A 24,440-nucleotide genomic window follows, 5' to 3' on the forward strand; every position below is an offset into this window, starting at 1 on the left:
TGAGAACCACCAGGGGAGCGGTATAACCCTGCGACCTCTTTGCTGCCTCTCTATTTATTATTTGAATGTTAGATATCAGGATCCGAGGTTATATATTAAATTAACAATGATCAACGGCTCTTTGGAGAGCAAGTGAAACAGTCTGAGTCACTTCCCTGTTTTGGTAATGACCCCTTTTATTGTATCTCAGCTTTGGCAGCAGGTTTGTGTACGGCACTTTGCTCTCGATATATCATAATCAGGATGTGGCAGAAGTTATTTACATTGCTCACAATCCAGTGTTTGGTCTCCTTCTTAATTCCATGGTTGGTTTATTTTACTAATGTGAAGAAAGTTAATCATATAACTGCCACATGTGTTTAAAACTAGTGGGTTGGTGATGTTGGGAATGATACTGCTTGGCTGCTGTAGGAAATGCTTTGTCACTAACAGTAACATTAACAAGGCGAAGATGCTTGAGACGCCAGACAGTGGAAATTCCTCTACTCGTTTGTTTTGACTCTTTTCAGTCTTTACAGCGCCAGGTGTCCATGCTGAATATGTCAAAGAGCTGCTGGAGGGTGAAATGAGAAATCTGTCATAATTTTAATCCGGTTATTTAATTAATCGTAACAAATGGTCTGGCCAGATGTGTCAGATGCATCTGTTTGCTGCATAATTATTTAAGTACAATATGCTTTGCATCCTTGCAGCTTTGACAGGATGTGCCGTTGTGTTGATACATATTGTTTGTTTTGAATTTGTGTTGCTGTGTTTTGAATTTTTTCCAATGATTGAACTGACTCAATGCTGCCTGTCCATCAGGCTCTGCAGCACATTGTGTGTCTGACCTCCCAACACACAGACAATAATACAACCATACAGGATAGTACTGAAGCTCCCTAATTTATTGAATTAAACTTCCGCTGGGTGATAAGAGTCTGGGAGCTAGAATAAGAATCCATTTATCTCTGTGAAATGATTCATCGAGCTTTACAAAATGAACTAAAATAACAATTCACGTTGCAGGTGCATCCGAGGCATGTTCCCCTTTGAGCTGCAGTCACTTTCCTTTCTTTTACAAAAACGTTCAAATTCCAAAGCTTTAATAGTTGATGCTTAGTTTTGTAAGTTTGTTATCATTACTTCCACACATTTTGAGCAGGAACATCTTAATACCTCAAAGATTAACAGGTTTCTTATTCCTTTCCTGAAGCCTTTCCTATGGCTTTCTTTGTTTAAAGATTCCTGCTTGAATCACCGTGGTAAAAAACATATGCCTACTAATGCTCTGCTCCCACCACCACCTGTCTCCAATATACAAGTACCCCAGGTGCCCAAAGATACCTTCAAAATAAAAGCATAAAAAACTACTTTAACTCACTTAAATAATATCACTACATAATCATTTATTATACACAGAAATATCAACAGAATAAATGTTAAACTATTACATAATATATAGCTTCAACACTATCTTTGTATGGATGTGGTTTTTCTTCTTAATGTATGCTATATAGTTATATTGTGTCTTGAATTGCTCCTGAGGTGTCCCTGAGCAAGGCACCGTTCCCTAGACTGCTCCCCCTGTAAATATGGCAGCCCACTGCTCCTAAAAGTTTGAATCATGTTGTATTGTTATTGAATCAGTGTCCCTATTAGGAGATTTGTTCGGGTGTTTTATAAATCCCTCGCTGCAGGGGCATGGAACAAGAAATTCCTTCCTCGTTTAATAAGCTCTGAATTTATTTTCTGCTTTGGAACATTTTTCAAGATTTCGAATTAAGTCTGTTATTTACTGACAGCATTTAATTTATTTTCTCTACTACAGAAATGCGGTCACATTGATTAACGTTTCCCCTTCCTCTCAGACAACACACTGAAATCCTCTGTGCCATTATTGAAGCTTTTGTTGTGACAAAGTTCAATGCAGCCATCAGTCAGTGCCAGTGACAGGCCGGGGCCCGACCTAACACGAACCTGTCCAAACAGCAAGGTCACTCGATCTCTGCTCCAGCGTCATCCATCAGCAAGACGTATGCAGATGGCTCACTATACATCCATAAGACCTGTAGACCTCAGTGGCTCTATGTTTAACCCGCTCATAAGTCCTCCTGTCTGATGAAGCCATCCATTTCAAACTTCACGTCTCTGGAGTTTGAAAGATTGTAGCATCTGTTGATGTGTTCTTTTATTTTTCTGACATTAATCTTTGTAATACATTAACACTTGGGACAGGAAGGAAGTGTTAGTTGGGTGTTGCACCGGAGATTTACAAGCCCCCAACTTTTTGTATTACCTAAAACACGAGTTTGACTTAATTGACTAATTCACACTTACTATCCCTTTGGGTTGTGTCAAAGATAGAGAGGAAAGGCAAAATGGGAAAAGGTAAGAGGAAGGGAAGCTATAACAGTTGTGAACTTTAGCAACAATCTCCCTAAAATAGAAAATAGAGAAGCAAGACTCTAATCTGGGATGCTCTGCTGAATTTACAGCCTTGAGGTTATCCGTGGACACAGGAGATTAAGAGGTTTGTCGACTTGCATGTGCAAACCTGAAAAGAGCTTTCGTATTATTGCCAGAAGTTCTGAACCAGAGAAAAATGTCCTCTGTGGCGGACACAAACTGTTCCTAAGCTCATCATCAGTTACAACCATTGGTGCGTCTCTTAATGGAATATGCATGTTCTAGACGTTGTGCAATTTAATAATTACAAAAGGGAGAAATATTTTCAACCTGACCTATTACATTTTTATGATGTCCGCCTGCACCATCAAGCACCCTGTAGACTAGAAAGACTCTTAAGTATGTTTTTTTATGGTTATACTTAATCTTGTACCTCTGAACATATGGCAGATGTGGTGAGGACTCAAGTGACCGGCTTGGATGAAAAGAAAATGGAAAATTCATTTAGAAGAAAGCCCCAGGCTGAGCAAGCAATATATCACATTTATAATGAATGATTACGAATGTCGACGTTTTCTGGGGTCAGATTTCTTAAGAAGTAGGTCTCCAGTAAAAAAAAAAGAAGTGTGGATCTGAACAGCACATTTGCTATGTCCTTTTCTAATCATGTGGTTTACCAAACCTGAGCTGCTTTTAACTTGGTATGACGTGGGTATGGGAATATATCCTAGCTAAAGACATGTCATGGTTGGCGTTGGATGTGTGTAAATCCATTCTCCTCCCCAGCTCACTATTTGCTTACACTGGGCATAATGAATCATTAATTCACCGCTGTCATTTGCAGACCACAGTCACTCTGAGCAGAATTAACTCTTGATCCAGCAGAGCAGAGAAGGAACAAAGGATTTCAGGAGCACAAGCCCCATATTCGTTTCCCTCCGAACACCAAACCATAGATTTGTTTATTTGTTGACAGGATGGGTGTTTTCGTAAAAGGATGTTTTGCTGCACCCTCTGATGCATGCTGTTTTGATCGTGTTTTGCATTTTTCTAATTTTATTGTCGCTCCTTATTCCCCAACCTCCTGTTAATCTGAGCTGCAGGTATGAACAACAGATGGTTTTCTGTTCCCCAGTGGGGTATACAGCATTACTGTAGTCAGTAATTCATTGTTATCCCCCCATTTTCAATAAAGTTCCCTCTCAAAACCTTAAGAGGCTTTGTGTTATGGAATAGTTTTTCCTTACTACTAGTACTTGTGATCACTTCTGCAGTAGCCATGGGAAATATGTTAAGTAAAACATTGTTTGATAGCGTTAAAGAATCACTATATACAGCTGTAACAACAGTGTTGCCTTTTAGAGTGCACAAAAGAGTAGGCAAGCCAAAGGGTAGTCGTATAAATGTGCTAAATGTAAGGAAACATGGCTGAAACAGTTGTATTAAGTAATGCATTAATAGTAAATGTTTTGTTAATGCTACTTTATGAAAGTAAACATATAGAATTGACCAAACAAATGTCAACATTTACATTTCAACCATATAAAAAAAAAGCTATTCTACTACTATTATATTTGTCAAAGAGATGAGGTACCAACGTGAATTTCTGATTCTCTCTCAGATAATGAGAGTTTTAATGAGTCTGAATTGCTTTTCCAAAATATCTCATTAATACCCACTAGAAATCAGAGTGTAGTTATTGTGGAGACAATGTTCATGTGCCTCAACATCATCTTTTTTAGCTAGATAATAAATCGAGCCAAATGGAAAAGGTCATTGGCCTCCAACCAGACAATCAGCTGCAAAATTAAGTTAATGATAGACTGAAAGATGGCTTTATTATTTTGTTAAAGGTCCAACCTATACTCTCAAAGGACTTCCAGCTGACTGCTGATGTTTTTTAAACTCATCTGTGAGCTCCATGAAGTGTATCGTCAAAGTGAATGTTGCTGATGTTGTGGCAACATGTTTTTGAACAAGAGAACATTTACAATTTCTGAAGATGTCTGCAGGTTGTCTGATAAAACCACATATCGCTCATATTTTTCTATCACCAGCTGCAAGGCTCGGTATCTTAATCCTTCTCTCTTGTCGTTTCTGTTCTCCCTTCTGTGGTCCTGAGGAGATTTCTTTCTATATGACTGGTTGACTGCTGCTTCTTGTGTCTCTCCTTGTCACCTCCTGTGGCAGAGGCTCAGCTGTTCTGTCCCCCCCCCCTCCCTGTCACACATGCATAGAGACACAGCCAGTCTAATTGGTAATAACCCTTCAGCTGTCATAACTGTGGTTCACAGCAGCTTTTTGGAGAAAAGTGAAGAATACCCGTTTTATCACTGGTGTAAGAAAACATTCTGCTCTGCGTCGATGGCGTTTTCTTCTCGCAGTTTTCGGAAGAAGTGCGTTTCAATTGTCATTCTTTGTGGTTCTTATTTCATCTACAGGATTATTAGATATACGAAAAACTTGGGATCTCTTCACCTTCATTGCTCAGTTTTCAACATTTTCTCCCAGTGAAATGTCCCAGTCTCCTCCTCACTGTTTATGCAGCATTAACTGGACAAATAACTTGTGTAAAGGCAAACAAATGGCCCAAAGATGTTGTTCCCATGATTTCTGAGGGCAAGCTTTCACTACACTCGTAAACATTTGATTCCCTCTGAAGCGATCCTTTGAAAACACAAACACTTTTCATCATTATGCATGTCGAATTGTGGCCATAGCATATTAAAAATCCCCCTGCGAGCCTCACTGACAGGCTGTGTGAGAAAATACTTTATCTTCATCTTCATCTGTATGTTTGTTTTTTTGAGACGTACAATGTACTCTGTATTTGATTCAAGCGAAGTAGGGAGACATATTTCATAACAAGTTTGTTCTCCTGATGTCATTAGCATTGACCTTTTGCTTACATTTTTAGCTTCTTTTTTGGACTACAAAGTCTACAGGAAGTATTTCATATTATTAACGTTAGAAATAGCTTTGGCCTGATGGAGGAACATCTCTATTTGAAAACCGAGAGTATTCTTTTGTTTTTACTGGCGCTGAAAGATTGCAGTTAAATTCCTTTGTGCATGAATAATTGTTTTGGGTCCTTTTGGGACATTGTTCTATTGCTTTCTTTATTTTTTCTCATTTTTTCGTGTCTCAGCCGATGCTAAATGAAATTGGAATAGAGTGCAGTGTTTTGGGAGTTTTGTTCTCCCATTTCTGATGACCGATGGCAGGAGAGAGATGAAAGGCCTAATGTAAAAAGCCATGCATCTGCTTCTTCTCTTCTCCACCTCCGCTCCTATCTCCTCACTCCTCACCTGCAGTGCATCTTTTCACAGTCATGAAAGAATGCAGGGGCGGGGGGTCTGCCAGTCCTGGTCGTATACACAGCAAACACATGCGAAGACACGTAAACACACAACCCACCGCCTCCTCTTCCCTTCAATCCTCCTATTTCATCCCACTTTTCTTCCAACTTGTTACTAAGGTACAATACACTTTATAAGGACAACAACCTACGCAGATTTGGCTGAGAGAGAACACTAAGAGCTTTGAGCGTTTGGGATTCTGAATGTTTTCATGCCACTTTGTGGTATTTGTGGTGATAAAGCCCCATTTGATGGCTTGCTAAATGGGCTGAAGAAATTCCCTCTGTGCAGAATGACACACACCATTTCTCAAGCAAGCTGCTTTCAATTATCAATCAAACACAAAGCTTACCATCAACATGGACATTCAATGAGAAGCTTATTTGTACACCAGCTGGATATCACACAAGAGCAGCTCATAAACACGAATTAGGTTGTGCTTTGGTCATCTCGCCACCAGACACTGCTGGTGCAGCTGATTGTTCAGGATTTCTCCCCTGCAGTTAAAGAGAGCAGATTGTAACTGCTCCTTTTGTTTGTGTTGCTCGGTTTGTGGTCCCATTTGTCCTAATAGTTGCTTTAATTCTTTCCCCCGTGTCGTTCGCACCTCCGTGCCTCACGCCTCCTCTTATGCTGTCGGCTTACATTCAGAGTGGCTCGAATTGAGTTTTTAGACTGCCAGCCCCTTCTCAAACGCTTCACGAGAGATAAAAGAAATGTTGAATTACAACATCAAAGGGGCGCCCCGTACCCTCACCCCTTTCCACTTCCACCAAAACATGACGAGATCAAATGAACATCTAAGGTCAGTGTAGCTCCGACGGGTTAATGATGTGAAGACCGCACTCGGGTTCTTAATTCACACTCCCGACAGATACTGTAACTAGCATACAAGTCTCATCCTCAAACCAGTCTAGTCTCATGCATTCTGCGCTTTGCTAACCACCCGTTCATTTAAAGCATTTTATGTGAATACATTTGACTGCAATTTGTTTTGGCTTGGCTAAGATCTGTTATTATCTGACACTGGCTACTTCTCCGGGATCAATGGCACATCTAAATTCAGCAGTGGTGTGAAGTATTCTGCAAGACAGATTTCAAATTGGATGTATTCACAGTGAAAAAGAGATCTTTTCCTGAGATCTTTTCTCCAAGGTCTAAATGTTTCTTCTTATTTTGATCATGAATCTCTCTAAATGTTATTCCCTATTTCTCTAAAACTTTATAACAAGAGCTATTCTTTTGCTTTTCAACTATATTACACCCTGACATCTTCTACAACACTACTTGTCACTTTAGAAGTGAAGTGGGGTGGGGGGTTGTGCTGCTGTGCCCTCATGTATAGAGATTTATTTGAAGCTTTCATTTCCGGCCCTACAAGATGGAGTGTAATCCACTGACCTCGACTGAGAGAAGTCAGCTAAACACAGGAAAGTGTGTCTGTCTCTGTGTGTGTGTTTGCATGCCCCCATAGAAGATGTATTTATATTGCAATGTTTAATATTCCCTCTTCACAAAAGGTTTTTATCTGAGTGGCCATTCAGCATAGATGGTGTATTTACACAGCAGGTGTTAAAGGGCGCTTCAAGAGCCAGGTATTACGCACACAGCACACGCTTCAGTGTTGCATCAGAGCGTCTTTGTTGTCAATGCCATCATATGTAAGCTAAAGACTTGATCCTGGATGCAAAGGCCATAGGTAATTTAAGGTTTGCTTGTATGTTTCTTTGACTGCTTCCTCGGCAAAGGAGGTTATTAGGAGGCATTATTTTACATTCATGCTGCTGGTTTGCCGTCTTCTTTCAAATCGCAAAATAAATAACTGAAGGATTTGTCTGAATGATGACAAACAGCTTCCGACAACATTAATAACTTTGATTTATTTGCCGTCTACAATTCAATATAAAAAGATGTTCCTATTTCAGAGTGCAAAGCAGTTTCCCTTTTGAATTTTGGTGGCGGTGTGACCCTTGTGTTTATATTTGGATCACAGATTGTGCTTTTGGAAGTGCTTGGCAACTGTCTAGTACTCTGTCTTTTCAGAGGTCAGAAAAGGCTGTCCTGCCGTCAGTGTTGATGTCTGAAAACAGAGATTGAATGAATCTTGAATCTTTTCCTAAAATTGGCTCTGACATCGAATAAAAGGTCTCTGTGCAGATCTCTTTAGAACCTTTTTAACAAATGTGAGGGCGGGAATGTTTTGCTTTTGGCACTTTTTCAAGGCCGTTCTGTGTTACTCTTGTCTCTTTACTTGGAAACATAGAGAGCAAATTACAGTGTGGCAGATTGCTTTTGATGTTTTTAACTCATTAAAGCTGACAGACCTGAGTGTCACTTGCCAAAATGTGTACTTTTTACTCAGATAGCTTCACCCATTCATTGATTTCGAGGAAGAAATGGGTTCATTCTCTTCTAAGCCTTTTTTCATCAATCCGCTGATGCTCACTCTCTCTCATCTTCACCCTCATCCTCCACCCTCATCTATTTCCTTCGTTCACAGTCTCATGAGCTTCATACAGTGCCTGCTTCTCTTCCATCTGTTTCCCAATCAATTTGGTCTCATTTCCTGCCAATTGGTTCACCTCCATGGACTAAGGCTCATTTAACAGGAAGCATCGCATGTTGAGCTCATCAGCTGTAGTTATGGTGATCAGTCTGTGAACCTTTCTGAGTCACAGAAGCTTGCATGGAGTTCGGCCATTCGATTGAACTTTTGGATGAGGCCATTTACAAAACCCCTGAGGCAGGGTGTGCGTGTGCGTGTGTTGTGGTGGGGGGGTGAATGGCAGATGGCTTACAGATTTACATTATGTCTCTGGTAAGTTAGGAGCATGCTTTCTGTTAGGGTGATGCACAAATTCAGTATTCAGTTTGATATGTGTGCTGAAAGTCATATACAAGCAACGGAAGGTGCATTTTGATTGGAAAATCGCATTCTACTGTTTGCATCACAAACCATCCTCCCAGTACTTCAAATATCATCTCAACATAATTTTATTGGCGCTTTCTTAAACACTGTAAAATATGTTACGATCATCATGCAATTACGTGAGACTGGCAGCTCGCATCATCTAATCTCTATAAACACCAATGTCTCACCTAACAGACTTATTATCACCCATATTTCTCTCTCTTGCTGCTGTCCTTAACCGAGCCCTCTTCTTTAATTCATGTTCCTCCCTGAGTGCAACAGAAGGCTTACGGAAGAAGCTAAAATGTGTCCTCTCCGATGTGCTAGAAGGATTTTTTTTTATCTCATAAATTTTAAAGCTTGCTTTAGCTGGCAGGGTGGTGACAGACTGTTGATCTGGAGACAGCAGAGCTGCCCTGCTGGTCAGAGAGTTGCACGTACACCTCTAACTCAGGCTTCATACACTAAGGAGAAATATGTGGACTGTTGGCAGTCTTTCTAAAGGTCTTATATGGGTTAAGCTGTTTCAGGCCGCTTTGATAGCCTGCAATTGAGTTTCCCGTCTGACATGCATAAACCAATTAACAGAATATCCCCGTCCACCTTTGTAGCTGGAAAGGTCCATTAGCACAATAATTCTCCACTGAGCGGGAGGTGTGACTGAAATGTGCTTCCTCTGCTTTACAGTGCATAAACTGCAGAAATCGTAGGCAAACGTATTTGTTTTGGTAATGTACTCAGACGGATGAAGTCTAAAATGGCTTCTAAACTACATGTTAAAGGCCTTTTCTTCAAAGCAAAAAATAAAAAGGCATGTATGTGAGAAAACTGCCCTTTTTCACGGTGATTATAGCGAAATCCAAATGTGGTTTTAATCACTCTGGATCCTCACAATGCAGAGCCCTGGTGTCTGCATGCTGCACATGAAGTATCCTCTCTTATCAGTGGGAGCGGATGGAGAGCATCCAACTGAGAGGATCAGTCTGGCTCCATGTATGTCATAAGTAAGAGGATGACCTTGGCTTAATCTCAGCTGCAGTTCAACCGTTAGAAACACATACTTTCTGTCCTTTTGTCTCCGTCTTTCAGTATGTGTATCTTTTTGACTTTCTCTCTCTCTCTCTCACAGTAACTGCCCTGCTCCTACACATTCCTTGGTGCATATTACTGCTGGAGACAACATATACTCCTCCACACCATCACTTAATAAAAAAAAAAGCCATTTGTAAGACACCTTCTGAGGTACAGAGCAAAGGCTCTCGCAAAGTCCTAAAAAGCAGGTCATTAGATATTGAGTCATTTGAAGCAGTTACCGTGGTGAAATGAAGTAAAATGCTGCAAGGTTAAGATGCTGTTGGATATTCTCTTTATCAGAAGCAGGCTCGGTAAACATTCTTCTCCTTTTGCATAAGCATTCAAAGAAGTTAGAACCCCCTTTTTTATCGTAGCCCAACAGAACTTGCCGGTCCTAAATCAACTCGACACTGGGTGTTTGAGTCAAATAAGATAGGTCGTAAAAGACATTAATCAAGGGCAGGTTTTCTGTGTAGTTCTCGCTTTGTGTCACCCGCTCGGCAGGATAAACAGTCAGTGAAAGGTGATATCAATGTGTTCTCGGCCAATAAATGTGAAGAGCTTTGCTGGTAGATTTATATTGGACTACAGCTGGGTGAGATAAGGGACCGCACTTAAGAGATGGAGAGATGTGTGAGTGTGAGTCAGTGTCATGAGATGTGAAGTGTTTAATCCTCAAAATCCAACCTATCATGTTCAAGTTGTTGCCTCTGTGGTTTCTTTTGTGTACCACTGTGGCCCTGTTGTGCAATGTTGGCCTGAGGAGGATGTAGACTCCTCTGTGCCTCCTTTAATAAACAGGAAGTCACCAGGTGGTTCTTTTCACCTTGCACCAACAAGTTTTACTGCGGCTAAATGCACGCATGGGGTTTACTATCTATTTGTAAGTTTATGCTTGGCCTGGTTATAACAGAAGTGCTCACAAACTGGATATTCATCTATTGCAAATTTAATGGAGTCTGTATCATGCTACTGAATCAAACGAACTTTAGCTTACTGAAAAAGGATGTGCATGAAGTGGAATACTGTGAAAAGACATCTGACCTGACACTTGATAAATAAGCATATCTCAAATGACAAATGTAATGTAGGTAGGCATTAGATATCTATCAATCCTTACTGCATAAACACTGAAGAAACACGCATATTAATCCATGCATGAACAAAGTAACACCTACAGAAGTTGATCTTATCTTGCTCGCTCCCGTAAAACTGTAATTTTCGAACTTTTTTCTGCTGCGTGTTATACTACAATAAGTTCTGTTCATAGTTCAAATCTAAACATTTGAACATTGATTTTCCCTTGTCCCTTCTAGGTGTCTGGTGTAACAATGTATATTATAACATGCAAGAAAGTTCACTGACTAAACACTAGTTTCTTTTCATATTCCTCCCAGCTGCATTTTGCAAAAAGAGCATTTCAAGATTTCAGAGTAATTCAGTATGAGACTGAGAGCTAAAGCTTGTTTAATTACTTGACCTTTTATCTGCTACATAAAAGGAGGGGCCCTCACATGTACTGTGTGACACATTTCAGTTTCAAATTGGTAAGCTTTTGTACATTCACATTCACACTCTATCAGGATAATTACCATTTCATACGATTGTGGGAAGAGCCCCCTCATTCACAGGGTATTACATGCAAATGGAGACTCCGATCAAGCCCGTTTTCAGATTATAAAGTGGAAACTTGAAAATGGTAATTGTCTCGTTCAGTTCTCTTTATATCTCACTCGAGAACGCCCCTGCAGACTCAGCTAAATGGAGCAGATAGGCTAAGTAAGCTAGGTCGTCCATATTAGGATGAAGTACTCCATCTTGTTGGGATGCCTTTTTATACAATGCAAGAAAACAGTCGTGGATTTTTATTTAAATTAGTTTGATCTTTATGCAGCCAGTGAAAATGCCAGTGTTACAAAGGGAATCATCCTTGTCCCGAAATGTCATCTAACTCCCCATTACAACAGAAATGCTTCCTCGACTGACCTTTGAGGTGTAATTTGTAAGTGTAACACGGAAAGGAAACCAGGGTGCTCATTTGTTTCATAAGGGGGATGAATTGTTTGGATATTAATACTGACTCCCTGCATTGACGTCCTCCTATTTGTCACTCTTTACATTTACCCATCCAGCCCAGCTATGACTTCCGTTATTAATAATAGTCTTTCCAGTCTTGGATTCGCTCCATTACTTTTGATTATTTTTGAAAGGAGGCTCCTTTTTTTTCCCCTTTTTAAATAGTACATTCATATTTGTCTCCTAAGACTTGCTTTAATGAGCTCTCATAAGGTCTGTTTCCTTAGCCCCTGGCTAGATCCAGTTATGTGCAGCAGGCAACTCTACTAGACCAAGACTATATAAGGCATGAACACTTCCCGAGTCATGAAGACATGCCATTCTTCCCTTTGACAGATATTATCCAGTGGGGAATGGAAGCTACACAACTCAAATAGATCCTTGATTAAAACATATTGCATAGAGAAATAATTTACCAATGCTGCAAATGGAAAGGTAGATTACTGAGCAATATGAGCTTTTTTGGCAGCGACACACAGGAAGATATACAAATTAGTGGCTGACTAATGAACTTTGGCTCTACTGTAAAAGGCTGAATGTATGTTTCATGGAGAGAATGAGAGCTCATATTGGCTGAAACGTTAATGACGTGTCGTGATGTGTTTTTCCAACTGTTGAAGCTTGCCTGTCATTTGAAAATCTAAAAAATATAGTACGCTTTAGGTGTTAGACTTCCTAATTTGGACTCATCCTCTTAAACACTTTCTCCTTTCCTCTCCCTCTGCCCTGTTGCTCCCTGTCTGCCTCCCAGACACCATGATCCGCTCGGAGGAGGATAATCGTGCACCCGCAGTAGACATCATGGACACCGAAAGGCACTCCGCTGAAAGGTGACCTCCAGACACTTCACCTCCCCAAAACATTCGGTGAGTTAAGAGTCAGAGAATCTCTTGTATTCACAAATGACACCATCTTCCCCCTTCTGTCAGCATTTGGCACAATGTGCAGCTCCAAGCTCAATGTTCATGTTACAGTAGACATTTTAAATGAAGTCCTCTAAAACAGAACAATATCTCATTTCTTTTTCTTGGCTTTTATCAGTGATGTCTTAGAAAAGAAAAAGTTGAACATGGAATTGAATATTTCCCCCCTGCCTCCACTCATGGAAATGCCATTTTCTTCTTTGCCCCATGTTTTGATAACTAATCAGGATAAAAAACTAAGCTTTATTTTCCAAATTAAGCATGCATGTGTGTGTGAGCTTGTGTCTGACAAACATATCATGACAGGGATTGATCCGTCACCAAAGACCTTAATTGTCTCCATGCATGTGTTTCATAATGGCACGTCCTCTCTGTTAAATGACATAAAGTGCTGTATAAATGCAGTCCATTTACTAAAAATGCTGTCTATATCGGCTCTGAGGGAGTAAATGAGGCTGCCATTATCCAAATGTTTCTTTGTCTGGATTCCGATTAGACAGACAAAAACAAACAAACAAACGAACAACAAAAGTTCTTGCACATCACTAAATACAATATATTCACCCTTCTCTGTTTACGGCACTCTAACCATGTTATTCCTATTAAAGAATTAAAAGATAAATCTTAGCAATGTATTTAATTCTCAGTAATTCCCTTCATTCGCTGGGTACTGAAGCTTGAAGTTTGGTCAGACAACAGCATGAGGTGGATTTCTTTTTTAACGCTTCAGATAAATACACACTTAGCTTCCATACGCTGCAGGGAGGTCTATATGGGATGGATTCAAAATCGACCTTTTATGCACATGTTCATCATATTTAGGGAACATAGGGCTCATTGATGTGTTTTCAGTAGTTTTTGGGCAACTGGGTCTATGGTAGTTTGGCTACACAGGCGGTACTGTTTAATGGGGTCAATTCATTGTTGGGCTTTGTTGAAAATAACACAAATATATAGACATTAAACGTTTTCTTGCATCAGAAAAGAGAAAACCTTGTGTCTCATCCATGAAGCCAATAAAGTACAGTAAAATGTACTCGTGTAAAATCGTTGGTGGATCTTGCCTGATGATAATTTGGATGCACATTCCAGGCAGTTTGTTATTAGCATAAGCAAAGGGCCATATAGGGAAGCAGCACTCAGTGGCGGGTGCTGACCATCTGTAAGTTATTACCTGCAGAAACTAAATATCATCACACAAAAATAAAATAAACAAAGATAATAATGAATATATCCTGAAAAAAGAACCACAATACAAAACACTAATCCTACTACCACTGCTACAGCTACAATATGCAATGTGATTAGGGGCCCGAAATGCATAAATAGCCTGTAGTAATGTCAGTTTTGCTGCATGAACACAATCTATGTGTGATTTGATTGAAACAAGAGCTTTGATTTTGAATACGAACCTGTGAAATGCTGAAGGCAGTGTATTAGTGCAGCAGGAGGGCGACAGGCCGTTCCTTAGAAACTGAAATGGATATGCGTGTAAGAGCCAGATTAGAGCGGCCGGCATGTTGTTTGCACGGCCTGAAATTACACTTGTGACCTGGCAGCGGACATAATGGCATCCAGGCCCTGTATTTCTGTTATACAAATGAGTGTGGCAAGATCTTACTGCACATGTAAAGGGCAGGTTTTAACTTCAGGGGTGAAAACAAAAAGGTACTGGTGGTGATTTGAAAAATATTTAACATTTTGGTTGTGTACTGTAGGTTAGACCTTATTGATCCATAGCCTAAAGCTTACATCCAAACATTTGTTTTTCGAGTGTCCCTGATCAGAAACAAGCTTTTAGAATTCTCTTTGGTCCTTATTTTCTGAATAAAAACAAATAGAGAGACAAGAACAAACAACGCTGACTTTGTATGACGCTGTGCATCCTGTGGCAAAGCCTTTTGTCTGATAAAATGCAGAATTCACTTCAACTTATCCAAAAAAACGTTACTATTAAACGTAGCTGTTGGCGAGAGTGCCTCTTTATGGAAATCATGGTTGCAGTGAGGCAGTGATTGATAGCAGACTTGCATCCGTATGAGAGTAGAGAACCTTTAGGCTATAATCAATGCAGTCTATGTAAGTGAAAATAACTCAAGACAATACATTGAATTCTAGCAAACATAGAAAAAAAGACAAGGGTCATTAGTCGGGAAAAAGAATGAGGCATAGGTTCCGTGTAATGATCCATGCAGAGTTCAATGGGTTTACTGTCTGTCACCCTGTGTATTTGTGGATGTCCAACAGCAGGAGTGGTTAGAACCATCGAGAATTGGATAGAGTTCAGTCAGCCTGCATTTAATTCGGATCCTCAGAAGCGTGTGTGTGTGTGTGTGTGTGTGTGTGTGTGTGTGTGTGTGTGTGTGTGTGTGTGTGTGTGTGTGTGTGTGTGTGTGTGTGTGTGTGTGTGTGTGTGTGTGTGTGTGTGTGTGTGTGTGTGTGTGTGTGTGTGTGTGTGTGTGTGTGTGTGTGTGTGTATGAAAGCACAGATAAACCATTTCTGTCGTTTCATTCCTGGGAATATGATTACCTGTCTGAAATAATGTGTCTGTTCGATGCTTTTTTTTCATTGGTAACATTGTTACATTTTATTGGCTTTTCACGATAGTGGCACATAGTAAGCATTGGTTTTCGTTTATCTGACACCCACAATTGGAGATCACAGGGGAAATCTTTTCAGCACAGAAGTCCATTGATATTCCAGAAATTTTAGGACATGACATTTGCCCATCCTTAAAAAGTTTTTCTTTGAAGAAGTCACTGTGACCTCACGCCACACTAGGTCTACGTTGGTATTAATTCTTGCATGGACGCAAGATGCGTCATTATGTCCAGAAAACACTCTCCATTTTTACATTCACTCAAATGTTTAAAGCCACAAGCTGTTATATTCTGACCGTCTGTCTCTGTCGGAGCAGCTAACCAAGTGTGTCACTGTCAAACCGATGGTGTACCACAAAGAAGAAAATGGGGAGTTCATGTGAAGAAAAACCAAGGGAACTTCATTAGGCAGCAGGGCTCTGCATTATGATACTTCAAACCTTTTAGAAACCCATTATCTATTCAGCTGCAGATCTCAGGGGCGCACACTCGCAATTACTGAATAAACCTCGACTAAGTTAGGAAATCTCTGATACAACAAGTCTACACACACAGTGTTTTGATTTGTGGGATTAAACACTCCTTTTTGTTTTCAATCTGCATAAAAACTCTATCTATGCTAAGTTAGTATCTCAGTTTACAGTTATAGTTTTCTTTGATTTTCATTTCAACAAAAGTGTTTTAGCAGTTGCCAAGGTTGGGTGTTTTTTAGGAGTGCTAATCATTTATTTTGGGCAAAGTCCTGATCCAAGTACTTAAATATTTAGTATCTTGCAATACCAGAGTTGATATTTTATATTTGTAGTGGCACATTTAATACTAGTTATGGTGTAAGCAAACCAGTTTACATACAGTAACCAGTAACAAAAGTTTGATAGAGCCATTTTATTCTACATCCTTTACACTTACTCAACACTTCCTTGTGTAAAAAGCCACAAGAACAATATTTTGTATGCTGTTCATTAAATGTTGATTGTCTGTTTGGATTTTTTGGAACAGGATTTGGTCAGCTTCCCAGTTGTTATAAAGTAGGGTTTTCTTACCAATTGCAGCACCTGAAAAGCATGGCATTGGATTGTTTAACCTCTTTGCTGTCATATAGCCCGCTATCTGTGTCTTTCCCTGTCCATTCTATACTTTTTAAGAGCTGTTTTTATGTGTGTTATTGGATTTAGTGGACAGTGCTGAACTTCATAAACACAGGGGTGCTGTGATTGAGCCCTGTGGCTTTGAGGTAAAGCCTCTGAGGAGAGATTTAAAGTAGTCATGGGTGTTTAAGAAAGGGAAAGTGGCACAGCTGCAACACTGCAGACCCAAGGCTGTCATATTTGAAGTCACAGCCTAGAGGTGCTGTCATGTCAGCACTGAGTGCTATGTCCTTCTCACTCAAGTATGCATAAGTGTGATGTGCGTCAATAATACATCATAAAATGTCTACTGCTAACTCATTTATAATAACATTCCGTAACAGTGGCTGCTGTTTTAGAAATGTGCCCAGTATTCACTTCTTTCCTCACCTCCCTCACTGAGATTTGGGGGATAATTATACATATTACGTTGCACGTGATGAATCTAATTTGGTTTCCTTCCATATTGCACAACCCTTTAGCCAAGTCCCTTTCCTGCACTTCACCAGCTCATCCACTGACGGCTTTGTCCAGAGGCAGCTTCTGCTCAAATTGCTGCCTCTTTCAGTCGATATGTTTGCTCCACAGCAATTTTACTTTTCTGTGATCCAGTTTTCCTGCTGCAGAAAACCTGCCCTACGCTCGGCAGTAATCCTCTATATCTTTGGGGTTCCTGTCTTATATTATCTGTGAGCTTATTATGCCTTTCAGGCGCTTCAATTTAATTTCATAACCTTGTTGTTACCCTGGACTCCAAAATATAACCTGTAGGCACAAATAGAAGGGAAGTTTTTACCTGTGCAAAGCTATACTACTTAGACTTTCTAACCTCTCCATCATCCCTATCCCTAACGCATATGACTGCACTAGCCAAAGAAAACATAAACTTTCAAACAGAATATAAACTCTCTCCTTTTCTGCCTTATCTCTTGATGATTGTCTTCATTTACAGCAACATCATAACACCTTTCAAAGTGTTTTTATAAGCTTAAATGATGTAGGCGTCCCTTTTTTGTACTTAGCAGTTTTTGCTTGCCAGGTAAAGTAATAACTGTGAATTATGGTTACAGCTTCCATTAGCAGGTTATGTATCGTTCATTTTGTGAAAGGGAACATTTTGGTACGTCGACTTGACTCACTCTCTCTTAAAACCCTTTTTTCTACACCTAACACCCACTTCTATGTTGTTATTTTTTATGTCCATACCTATATTATGCGCATAGTGAAAGCTAAGGGGAAATAAGGCACTTTCCTGATCTTTAGAAAAGATTCTGGGAATAATACCTTTAAGAGCGACAATATATTTTTTTTTTCCTCACCTCCATTTATTTTTTCCTACGCCTCCCACCTCAAAATTCCCTTGTTTTATTATCCTTCCTACTTCAGCTGCCAGAACACACAGTCCCATACCTGCTGGAGACACTGTCCAGATGTATCTCTCCAACTTTTTCTCCTGTGGCATAAATATATTTTTATGTGGTGGCTTTTTCGATTCATGCTGCTCTTCAGTCAACCCGCAGACATGTTGTTCTGCGGTTGTGGAATGCATCGGTTGAAACAGCTCTGAAGTCTAACCTCTGTACATGGCTGCAATATTTATTACATTCTATACACAATATGGGAAACAAACAAAAAATCACTACTGCTCAAATCAGGATGAAAATATCCAAAGAGTGTTGCTTCCTTACATGACATTAGGATGCCATTTAGGAATAAGTACAGGCAGTACAAATGACACTTTATTGGTTTGGGCACAGCACTCAATTACATGTAGAAATAAATGTTTCAAAATAGTCCATTTAAAGGCAAATAGTTTATTCAGGACATCTAATAAAATCGTATTGACTCCATTACACTAAAAGTGTTGTTTTATCACCACAGGTTATTGACTGGAACAAGGGAGCACAAAGTGGAATAACACAATGCCAAGCAGCAGAATAATATTTGGAAAAGGAAAAACTGCCTTTTAATCATTGCTTTTTAGGCTTTTCTGTTTCTCTTTGTATATCAATTTGCAGCCAGGTCTTGACTTAAATTTAGAATCTCTGTGCTTCTCTTTGATCAAGAGTAGCATTTCTGGGGTTTCACTGCTGGACCGATAAAACTGAGGGAAGTAAAAGTTTGCAACAAAAAGAAATTGGATAGTCGTGGCTTGGCTCTTGGGATGGCAGTGCTGGTCGGTTAGTCTCAGCACTTTGTTCCAGACAGAAATATCTCTCTGTTGTCGACTGCCATTACATTTTGTACAGACATTCAGTCTCCAATGGATACATCCAAATTACTTTAATTAAACCTTTTCCTCTAATTGCCATCCAACTCAGTCATGTTTGCTTCACGCACCATCAAGAAATCAATATCCTTATATGTCCATTTCTTTGATTTAGGACAAAAAAATCTATGATATTCCCACAACAGACTTCCTGTTGTCCATGTGAAAAGGCTTTGCAAGATTTGTAAGCTACAGCTATAAGAATAGGATGTGCATCTTGTATTTATTCCCTCAAAGTTATAAATAAATCCAGCTTGAAAAGGAGCAAACACACTTTCTCCCTTTCGGTCTTCAGGCTCGGTTTACACAACCCCTCAGGAATGTTCCCTTCACAAAATTAATGATAGAAATCAAGGTATGCTTCATAATAAAATGTGTCTTCTCAACACTGTATCTGAGACCTTTATCCTTATTAATAAATTATTACAGCTTCCACATTCCTTGGACCACAGATAGACAGTAAAGTATTTAGACTTCTTAGCTGAACTTTATCAGTGCTAATTTACCGTCCTGACAAACAGACGTACCCTCCCGTGCTTTAATCACAAAGGTCTCAAAAGAGCCGACCGAACCAAACACTTGGGACGTCATTTCTCCTCTTTCTCACTCCTTGTTGTTTTCTGCTAGAAAATTCTACAATATTTTAGATCCAACTGTTTCTCAGCTGTAACCAAAGGTATATATTCTTATCTTGAGACGCAGTTCTTCGTCCACATGTTTTCTGTCTTTTACCTTCCTAAGTCTCCCCTGCGTTGTTCACTCTCTGTCTCACACCCTCCCTTTCCTTAGCTCCACTTATTTTTCAACAGGACATCTAGTATAAGCAGGTTATCATGGAGAAACTGGTGCTACTGTGAGGCATTGTGTGCTTTAAAATTCACAGATTCTCATTCTGTGTGATAAAAACTGCTCATGGAACGAAGGGACAATCGTCCTGTGGACCCTGTCTCTGCTCCAGAGCTGCACCATGTGCTGAACACTCAGGGTTGAATTCTCAAAGAGAGGTATGTGCTTGCTGATACCTCCATGAATTGAACACCACTTTCACCCAATATCAATCTCAGAAGGCAGGGCATGGGCAGAGAGAAAGTACAAATTACATTTTTAGACTGTGAACCACAAGCTCTAACCAAGGAGGTGCAGAGGCATTACTCAAAAAACAGATTTAGGATTTGATATCCATATATGTCAATATGTCAGTACTGTTTTTTATTAATGACATGTGAAGTGGAGAAAAAAATACCATTCAATGCCGCCATGATGAAGGAAATACTGGGCATTGCACCCCATGAGTGCACTTTAATTACCATCTCTCTGAGGACGCTCATGATTTCACTGTAACTGTGGCTACTGGCACTGATCATTCTGTACAGGACAATGCATTGAGGCTTGTTTTTAAATACCTTCATGTATAGATGCTGGATAGTTGCTTGGTGATGCAGATTATTTCCTGTCTGCAAATGTCCAGCCAAGAAACCTTATTTTTCTCATTAGTTTTCACTTTACCAGGATTGTAAAAAGATAGTTTTTGTAATGTTTAATGAATGTGTTTTTTCAAATTTAACTCAGGAGGTAAAGTGTTGTTATTTTTATTATTATTATGTAAGCATCTGGTTTCTGCTTTATTCTTATTTTAATCTCCCAGTTCATCTACTCACCTTCTAATGCTAACATTTTATTCATTTCCAATGCTTGAAACCCTTTTCCAATTTCAGGGGTCAAGGTGTCGGAAGATCTGATTGATGATTCTGGCTTTAATTAGTATAGCCTGTTTTAGTGATATCAGCAATTCTTTACAGGCTATGCTAATCTGTGCCAGAATTAGCAATGCAATTGGAACAGATGCATTTCTCCGTGACGTCCTCGGAGATGATTACTGTGCTGTGGATGTTTTTTGAATTGATCTTTTTATGTTTTTTTTTTTGCTGTTTCTGAGTAATAGCTGAAAGTACGACGGAGTATTAGGGCCACATATGAAGAAAAAAAATATTTTTGCCGTGACGAGATTAAAGTCGACATGTTGACTTTAAAGTCGACACGGCGACTTTAAAGTCAACATGTCGACATTAAACTCGAAATGTCGAGAATAAAGTTGAAATGTCATGTCGACTTTAATCTCGACGTGTCGAGATTAAAGTCGACATGTCGAGAATATAGTTGAAATTAGTTGGGAGACATAGCAACCGCTCCCACAGGTCCTGCACTGAATCCGAAATGGCTTGTGTAGATCATTTGGTGAAATTATACTTCCGAATTGGATTTAACAATAAAGAGATCCTCGCTGTTTTAGCGCAGAACCACAGTGTGGTGATTAGTGTAAGAACCATGCGTGACTCAAACTGCACCTGTGGAGCGGTTGCTTTCTCTCTGAATAGTTTTCAGTGTCAATTGACATAAAGTCGAGATTATTCTCGACATGTCGAGATTAAACTCGACATAATATTTCAACTTTATTCTCGACATTTCGAGTTTAAAGTCGCCGTGTCGACTTTAATCTCGTCACGGCAAAAATATTTTTTTTCTTCATATGTGGCCCTAATACTCCGTCGTATGAAAGGCCTGTCTATCAAGGTCTGCAGTCAAGATATCTTTTGAAATGACCAGAATGGAAAATATGAGTTTGCAGAAGGGCTTTCTGAGACATCCAATGGGTAGAAACTAGATGAGTTTAAATGTCAAAGATGTCAGTATCTCTCTAACCCCGACCTGTATTCTTCCCTGAACATTGTTGGTGGGTCATTGATGTCAAAAAGTACCATCACATGCTCAAGTAGCTGCTGTTGTGCTCTGTTATTGCTATTTCCATTAACCTACAATGTGAGAGGTGCCTAACCTGTAGAAACCTAATGTAATAGCATTCCAGTCCTTTTGGAAAAAGCCATTTTTCTCTGCAGAAAAATAGCTTGACCTCTATGTCGATAAATATAGAATGCTATTTATATTCTTTATACTTCACATATGGAGGCCATTTCCTAAAAAGAGCTCTATATAGATTTATTCGTTTATTTATTTTTGAAGAGTCTGTGGTCATCCTTCACAGGACTAATGCTACCATCGTTGTCCGTACATTCATTAGTTCCCTCGCTACATAGTAGTCTGTATAGTCAGGGGTGGATTCAAAGACAATGCATGAACGTTCAGGACTACATTTGGCTGTGATGTAATATGTAAGAGCAGATCATTCGGTCCCACGCATGTTGAAAACTAAAACACATTTGTGTCAGTAAGCTTCACAGATTTATAAAGTTGACATCAAGTTTTCAGAGTAGTTGCTCATAGTGCATCTTCTGCCCAAAGTGACTGGTAAATGTGTAATTTATAGCTGAACGGAGGGGGTGCAAAATCAATCAGCACTGAAATCTAACTGAAAGCTAGAGGTTTTACTCCTGGCAGGTGATTTCTTATGGATGTTAGCGTACAGATCAAACGTATTAAGGATATAAAAGTTTGGTGCTTGGGCTCACACTTGAAAAATGGTGATTTAACTCTGGGAAAATGTTCCCTTTCTCGGACTTACTGAGACTGCTACAGGCGTAGATAGAGCACAGTGTGATGCTGGGATACAGGTAAGCTGCCCTGGCTCTCAGGGACTGGCATTCTACTCTGGCCTTTGATTGGCAGGGGAGCAAATGGCACCAACATCTGCAGGTATTTGGATCAGATGCTAAAAAAAAAAGCTAGACCCACACAGAGACACACACATAACATTTGTGAACACACACTTAAGCACACATGCATTGTGTGTGACTGGTCTCAGATTTACCCTCCAGCCCTCTCTGTCTGCCTGGCTCCGAGCAGGAATATCAATCCTCCCGTTTAGGCTTCACTTTAAAGCAGCTGAGAGAGGGAATGTGCTCTCATTAACATAACCACTTTTTCTCATGGACGTCCTTTAAAGCTTAATGTTTTAAGTAATTCACCATTAGTCATTATTTAGCTTTCACAAGGGACATGATTAAGTCTCCATCTTTTGCTCACACACCATTTACTTTGGAACATGCTTGAGACTTTTGTGATTGATTCTGTTTTCCGGTTTATTACTCTCCTTCCCGCTGTGTCATGTTATCTACATCCATGTTGATGAATCATCTGTCCTTATGGCTAACAGCAATTAACTTGCATGTTTAAGATTCCATCAATCTTGTCCAGCTGTGTTCAAAACACTAATGTGGCTGTTTAAATCAGAGGCACAGAGCATTCAGCGTTACAGAAAGTCAATGATTGCATTACTTCCCCCGTTACATCAGCTTAGGCCGAACCAAGTTAATGCTCTCAATTATCCATTCCCCTGTCCAACTTTTATCCCTGTCTGTCCTTTGTCTTCTCTATCAGCTCATCAATGCACTAATTATGTTAACGTAACTTTGGGAAAACTAAAGCAATTGGTTTGACTTTTTATTCATAATATCAGGCAAAAGGTTTTCTTTTATATACACTAATCGTAACCCGTGTTGTGTATTTATGGATAGACCTTGGTGATTTCAATAGTTTGCATATTAATGTGACATTTCAGACCCACACCTTCCTCCTCTGTGTGTTACCTCTAATCCTCCGTACAGCGATAAACCCGGTTTAACCTTGCCGATAACATCCCAGCTGAATCCTGCCCATCAGCAGAGAGAAAGAGAACGGAGTAAAGAGCAGGGCCCCTTGAGGTCACCTCTGCAGTGTTATACTCCAGAGCACCAGCCCCCTCCATTTAGCAAAGCAATTTGACTCATTACCTTCCTCTTCTCCAAACTGTATGCATGGAAAGTGTTATGGCTGAGCAGCTATAAGCTCTTAGGCTTCCTTACTTTATGAGGCTCCTGCTATGTGTGTGGGTGCATGAGCGATCGCACATGCTGAGGAGCGCTCCCTCTGTCTCCAAACATTGATAAGACGCTCGGAGGGGCAAATGCTCTATTTTTGCATCATAGCTCGCGGCAAAAAAACCACAACTATTATGCAAGTTACAATTTCACTTTTCATTTGCAGTAAATCAAGACGAGACCACATGATAAGTAATTGGAATGCCAGTAATTTGCCGATGCATTGAGGAAAACATGAATCAGAGTTATTGAAGATGGAGTTGCCGGGTTCTGCATCGGGCAACATATTTTACTCTCTGCTCGTTTGGATTTGCACAGAAACAATTGCACTGATTCTGACAGTGACAGATTTTTGATACATTGCTGTAATGGAAACAGGGAGGTGTGATAAGAAGATATACATCCTGTCGTTTTCAATGCCCTCTATACTGAGACACCTCTCTCTTTAATATCTGTAAGGCTAGCAGTACATTGTGGGCAAAGATTGAAATCAATGAGCAGAACTTCTTCTTCCATCTTGGGATTACATGTGCGTTTTGTATCATCACTTTATCTGTCAGGTATTTAATATGTTTGCTAATTTGATCCATTAACCGATTTGTTTTGGTGGTAGAGCTTAAATAATGTATCTATTAGTCAAGAACATTTAGAATCATTCAAATAGCTTTTAAAGCAGAAAGCAAGCTTCTCAATTTAGAGAATGTGCTGATTTTTCTTTATCTGGTGTGACAGTAGGCATAAGAGTTATCTTAAGTGATGTGTTCAAAATCACTTGCTTAAAAGCAGCTGTTAATATGTTGCTTGCAGCCCTAATCAACAGATTTCATTGAAATGTACTCTTATCATAATGAATTTCATTATGGCATTTGTTAATGCTGTGTTATGTATTCATTTAAAATAG

At 39.7% G+C, this 24,440-nt stretch overlaps 1 protein-coding gene across 2 annotated transcripts in view; it reads left to right on the forward strand.

The window, feature by feature from the left end:
* chrm3a (cholinergic receptor, muscarinic 3a) overlaps positions 1-24,440 on the forward strand; it is a 68,822-nt gene that overhangs the window by 10,203 nt on the left and 34,179 nt on the right. Inside the window, exon 2 of one of the 2 annotated variants that reach the window (XM_063874196.1) lies at positions 12,560-12,674. The exons of the other annotated variant lie outside the window; for it this stretch is intronic. The gene's annotated coding sequence lies outside the window, so the exon portion shown is untranslated. The remainder of the gene's footprint in view (positions 1-12,559; positions 12,675-24,440) is intronic. 2 annotated transcript variants of the gene reach the window in all.

This window comes from Eleginops maclovinus, chromosome 22, assembly GCF_036324505.1.
Source record: "Eleginops maclovinus isolate JMC-PN-2008 ecotype Puerto Natales chromosome 22, JC_Emac_rtc_rv5, whole genome shotgun sequence".
Classification (NCBI taxonomy): Eukaryota; Metazoa; Chordata; class Actinopteri; order Perciformes; family Eleginopidae; genus Eleginops; species Eleginops maclovinus.